This window comes from Salmo salar, chromosome 17 (genome assembly GCF_965601325.2).
Source record: "Salmo salar chromosome 17, fSalSal1, whole genome shotgun sequence".
NCBI classification, from domain to species: domain Eukaryota; kingdom Metazoa; phylum Chordata; class Actinopteri; order Salmoniformes; family Salmonidae; genus Salmo; species Salmo salar.
Genome location: NC_138307.1, coordinates 87,695,866 through 87,701,618, shown reverse-complemented (window position 1 = coordinate 87,701,618; position 5,753 = coordinate 87,695,866). Strand labels below are relative to the sequence as shown.

Sequence of the window (5,753 nt, the reverse complement as noted above, 5' to 3'; positions counted from 1 at the left end):
AGGGAATAGGGCTCTGGTCTATAGTAGTGTACTATATAGGGAATAGGGCCCTGGTCTAAAGTAGTGCACTATATAGGGAATAGGGCCCTGGTCTAAAGTAGTGCACTATATAGGGAATAGGGCTCTGGTCTAAAGTAGTGTACTAAATAGGGAATAGGGCTCTGGTCTATAGTAGTGCACTATATAGGGAATAGGGCTCTGGTCTATAGTAGTGCACTAAATAGGGAATAGGGCTCTGGTCTAAAGTAGTGCACTAAATAGGGAATAGGGCTCTGGTCTAAAGTAGTGCACTAAATAGGGAATAGGGCCCTGGTCTAAAGTAGTGCCCTATATAGGGAATAGGGCTCTGGTCTAAAGTAGTGCACTATATAGGGAATAGGGCTCTGGTCTATAGTAGTGCACTAAATAGGGAATAGGGCTCTGGTTAAAAGTAGTGCACTATATAGGGAATAGGGCTCTGGTCTAAAGTAGTGCCCTATATAGGGAATAGGGCTCTGGTCTAAAGTAGTGCACTATATAGGGAATAGGGCTCTGGTCTATAGTAGTGCACTAAATAGGGAATAGGGCTCTGGTTAAAAGTAGTGCACTATATAGGGAATAGGGCCCTGGTCTAAAGTAGTGCACTATATAGGGAATAGGGCTCTGGTCTAAAGTAGTGCACTATATAGGGAATAGGGCTCTGGTCTATAGTAGTGCACTATATAGGGAATAGGGCTCTGGTCTAAAGTAGTGCCCTATATAGGGAATAGGGCTCTGGTCTAAAGTAGTGCACTATATAGGGAATAGGGCTCTGGTCTATAGTAGTGCACTAAATAGGGAATAGGGCTCTGGTTAAAAGTAGTGCACTATATAGGGAATAGGGCCCTGGTCTAAAGTAGTGCACTATATAGGGAATAGGGCTCTGGTCTAAAGTAGTGCACTAAATAGGGAATAGGGCTCTGGTCTATAGTAGTGCACTAAATAGGGAATAGGGCTCTGGTTAAAAGTAGTGCACTATATAGGGAATAGGGCTCTGGTCTAAAGTAGTGCCCTATATAGGGAATAGGGCTCTGGTCTAAAGTAGTGCACTATATAGGGAATAGGGCTCTGGTCTATAGTAGTGCACTAAATAGGGAATAGGGTTCTGGTTAAAAGTAGTGCACTATATAGGGAATAGGGCCCTGGTCTAAAGTAGTGCACTATATAGGGAATAGGGCTCTGGTCTAAAGTAGTGCACTATATAGGGAATAGGGCTCTGGTCTAAAGTAGTGCACTATATAGGGAATAGGGCCCTGGTTAAAAGTAGTGCACTATATAGGGACTAGGGCCCTGGTTAAAAGTAGTGCACTAAATAGGGAATAGGGTGCCATTTGGAACTCAGAGGAAGCATCCATGCCACGTGGCCACCTGCGGAATAGCAGGACACTTCACAGAGACATTGAAGACAACGATTTATTATTATTTTTGTTGTTGAAGAAGAAGTCAGACACTCCATTGAAACCATTGAATATTAGTGAACCTTGTGGTTGAGGAGATGGAATCGGAGGAGGGGGGGGGGGGGGGGGGGCGGACGAACGAGAAACACAAAACAAACATCTTCCTTTACACTAGATTTCATGACAAGTATTTTTTCAACCCAACACCTACAGTGCTTACGAGATTTATTTTATTTATAGTTTTTGTTATTATTATTATTATTATTAATGTTTCTTGGCCTTCATGTATTTATGACTGTAAGAAGCTAGATCACAGTGCTGCAAATTAAATAGGTATTTTCTGTGTGGCCGAAAAATATTTGAGATTTTTTTAACGTTTTTTTTTTTAAACTGGTATAATAATTGTTATATATATATAGAGAGAGAGAGCGAGAGAGAGACAACGCTAGTGTAGTTAGTTACAAATGAAGGATATGAAGAAGTGGGAACAAAGAACTGTACTGCTATAAATCAGAGTAGGTCTCTGTGAACAATATTTGCCATAATTATCAGGTGATTTAAGGGAGGAGAAGTTTTCATAGTGTATGTACGGAAAAAAGCATACAAGCCTTCAAAAACAACAACAAAAAAAAAACAAGTGAATCACATTTTTTTTTTCTTCTTCTCAGTATTAGTATAGTTTTAAAGAAGAAAAAAAAGTATTTCAAGATGACTACAGAATTTAGTCTTTCTAGAGGAGAGTTGAGTATTTTCATGCTGTTGATTACGTAGTTTGAGTATTGTCTGAGTATTGATGAAAGGGATCTCTTGTTGTTTATATAGGTTGCATCATTATCCCGGGTCCTTCTCCATGTTACTGTTACTGGATTCACAACAACAACAACAACAACAACAACCCAACATGTCCCTGCTCCCCCCCCCCCCCCCCCCTCCCCTCCCCCCCAGCTGCACTCAAAAGCGGCCATTTTGAACCGTTCTGTAATTCTGTGATCCAACCATTTTAATCCATTTTTTTTCTCTCTCACCACTATAGAAAATATGCCAAAAAAACCACTGTTATATTTAGTACTGGGAAGTCCTGTGTACGAATCAAATATGTCTGGCATGCTTTTTATCCCTGCCTGGTTTTTTATATATATTTTTTACAAATAGTTTGTCGCTTTCACACTATATGTTGTTTTTTTTTTTAACTCTAGTTGTGTGATGATGTTTGTTATGATGACTTGACATTTGAAGAGCCTGCTGATTTTCATCTGTTTTATATTGTTCTGTTTATAGTCCGCTAGACGGAACAAAACTAACTGTTTCTAGTCGCTAGACGGAACAAAATGAACTGTTTCTAGTCGCTAGACGGAACAAAACTAACTGTTTCTAGTCCGCTAGACGGAACAAAACGAACTGTTTCTAGTCCGCTAGATGGAACAAAACTGAACTGTTTCTAGTCTGCTAGACGGAACAAAACGAACTGTTTCTAGTCCGCTAGATGGAACAAAACGAACTGTTTCTAGTCCGCTAGACGGAACAAAACTAACTGTTTCTAGTCCGCTAGACGGAACAAAACGAACTGTTTCTAGTCCGCTAGACGGAACAAATTGAACTGTTTCTAGTCCGCTAGATGGAACAAAACGAACTGTTTCTAGTCCGCTAGATGGAACAAATTGAACTGTTTCTAGTCTGCTAGATGGAACAAAACGAACTGTTTCTAGTCCGCTAGACGGAACAAAACTAACTGTTTCTAGTCTGCTAGACGGAACAAATCGAGCTGTTTCTAGTCTGCTAGACGGAACAAAATGAACTGTTTCTAGTCCGCTAGACGGAACAAATTGAACTGTTTCTAGTCCGCTAGATGGAACAAAACGAACTGTTTCTAGTCCGCTAGACGGAACAGGAACAAATTGAACTGTTTCTAGTCTGCTAGACGGAACAAATCGAGCTGTTTCTAGTCCGCTAGATGGAACAAAATGAACTGTTTCTAGTCTGCTAGACGGAACAAAATGAACACTGCCTCAAAAGCAACTAGATCTAACCAGGGTTTCTATATTCTATAATTTAATCAACGATCAAAACACCAGTGAAGGGGCATTGGGAGGAGAACTGTCATATCATTCTGCAACAGTTCAGTGTTGATCTCTTGTTAGACTTCCTGTTGTCACAGCGAGGGGTCCTAAAGGTGTAGAACATATTTCTATTTACATTTTTACATTTTAGTCATTTAGCAGACGCTCTTATCCAGAGCCACTTACAGTAGTGAATGCATACATTTCCCAATTTTTTTTCTCTCCGCACTGGTTCCCCCGTGGGAATCGAACCCACAACCCTGGCGTTGCAAACACCATGCTCTACCAACTGAGTCTTAACTGTTATCACCATGCGTTTCTGGTGATCAAATCAAATGCTGTGTTGTGTGGGATCCCTCTATTCTTAAATGACACACTGAGGGGAACAAAAAATAAATACATAAATTAATAAATAAATGGGAATCGAGACAAAATGTATCAGTGGAAAAAGACGACAACATATTATAATCTGTTTTTGTTGGATCCGGAACTGCTCAAATGAGAAGGAAAAAATGCAATAATTAGAGAGGTCACCAATACATATCGAAAAAAGACTTTTGTTTTCTACACAGAGCCTGACTGTAATCTAGGATGTAGTGTAGTGTAGAGCACTTTATGGCCTGAGTGGTTGACCGAGCGAGGGCTATAGAGAGGACTGATCCACCTGACATCCATATCAAGACTCAAAACACATTGAGGACATCAATACTAACCCTCAAAACACATTGAGGACATCCATACTAACCCTCAAAACACATTGAGGACATCAATACTAACCCTCAAAACACATTGAGGACATCAATACTAACCCTCAAAACACATTGAGGACATCCATACTAACCCTCAAAACACATTGAGGACATCCATATCAACCCTCAAAACACATTGAGGACATCAATACTAACCCTCAAAACACATTGAGGACATCCATACTAACCCTCAAAACACATTGAGGACATCAATACTAACCCTCAAAACACATTGAGGACATCCATACTAACCCTCAAAACACATTGAGGACATCCATACCAAGTTTGCCTTTCATAATCAAGATCTTTAAAATGTCCAACTGAAACCCGAGCAGTATATTTGTATGGTCTGTCTGTCTGTCTGTCTGTCTGTCTGTCTGTCTGTCTGTCTGTCTGTCTGTCTGTCTGTCTGTCTGTCTGTCTGTCTGTCTGTCTGTCTGTCTGTCTGTCTGTCTGTCTGTCTGTCTGTCTGTCTGTCTGTCTGTCTGTCTGTCTGTCTGTCTCTCTCTGCCTGCCTGCCTGCCTGTCTGTCTGTCTGTCTGTCTGTCTGTCTGTCTGTCTGTCTGTCTGTCTGTCTGTCTGTCTGTCTGTCTGTCTGTCTGTCTGTCTGTCTGTCTGTCTGTCTGTCTGTCTGTCTGTCTGTCTGTCTGTCTGTCTACGTCTATCTATCTATCTATCTATCTAATAGGGCTTTACCATTCCTTAGTCTTGTCCAACATTCATATCATATCGTGATCTCTGCCTCCTCCAACATGGAATGGCATCGACAGACCGTGACAGAGAGGTGCTTCCTCACAGCATACAGTCTACCACTCTGATGAGAATCAAATCCTCGAGAGAGAGAGAGAGAGAGGGGGACAGGAAAGACTGGTCCTATATCAGTGCTCCTCCATGTTGCATCAAGGTAGAAGTTAAACCCCCCCCCCCTCCCACAGGTCTAGGATCAGCTCAACCTAACATTAACATTAGGAGAATACAGAATACAAAAACACAAAACATAACTCCAGATCAGAGGGTTTTTAGTGAAGCAGCTTCTATCACCTCAACAGTGTGCCCTTCATCCATTATCCCCCATCAAGAGGTGTCCCAGACTACATTACCCAGAATCCTCCGGGAGAAACTGTGTTGTGTTTTAATACAAATCTATTTTAATACACTCAGACACAACCTTTGAACAAATGATTAAAAACATAAATCTTTAAAAAAAATGATTTTATATATTCTTTTTTTTTTTAAATCAACGATGAACAAAAATAAATAAATAAGGAAAATAAACATTGGAACTTTTTTTTTCTTCTTCTATTGTTTGCCAATTATGCATAGTAATGAGCTTGCGATGTTCGATGTGTTTGTTTTGCCACGAGGAGGACGGAGAAGGTAAAAACAGGAGAGATGACTACACTTTTTTTTCCGTTTACATTGGAAATGTCTTTCGGCTTGTTAATAAAAGTAGTGTTTTTTTCTTATTCTTCTCCTCCCTTTGGCATTGATGACAAGGGGGCGGTCCAGTGGATAGCGTGTACAGGAAAGTG

The 5,753-nt window shown here is 40.5% G+C and overlaps 1 protein-coding gene across 2 annotated transcripts in view; it reads left to right on the top strand.

The window, feature by feature from the left end:
- LOC106592932 (PHD finger protein 21B) overlaps positions 1 to 5,453 on the top strand; it is a 29,273-nt gene extending 23,820 nt beyond the window's left edge. For both annotated transcript variants that reach the window (XM_082964357.1, XM_082964358.1), the window contains exon 10: positions 1 to 5,453. This exon is cut by the window's left edge. The gene's annotated coding sequence lies outside the window, so the exon portion shown is untranslated.
- The last annotated feature ends 300 nt before the right edge of the window (positions 5,454 to 5,753 follow it).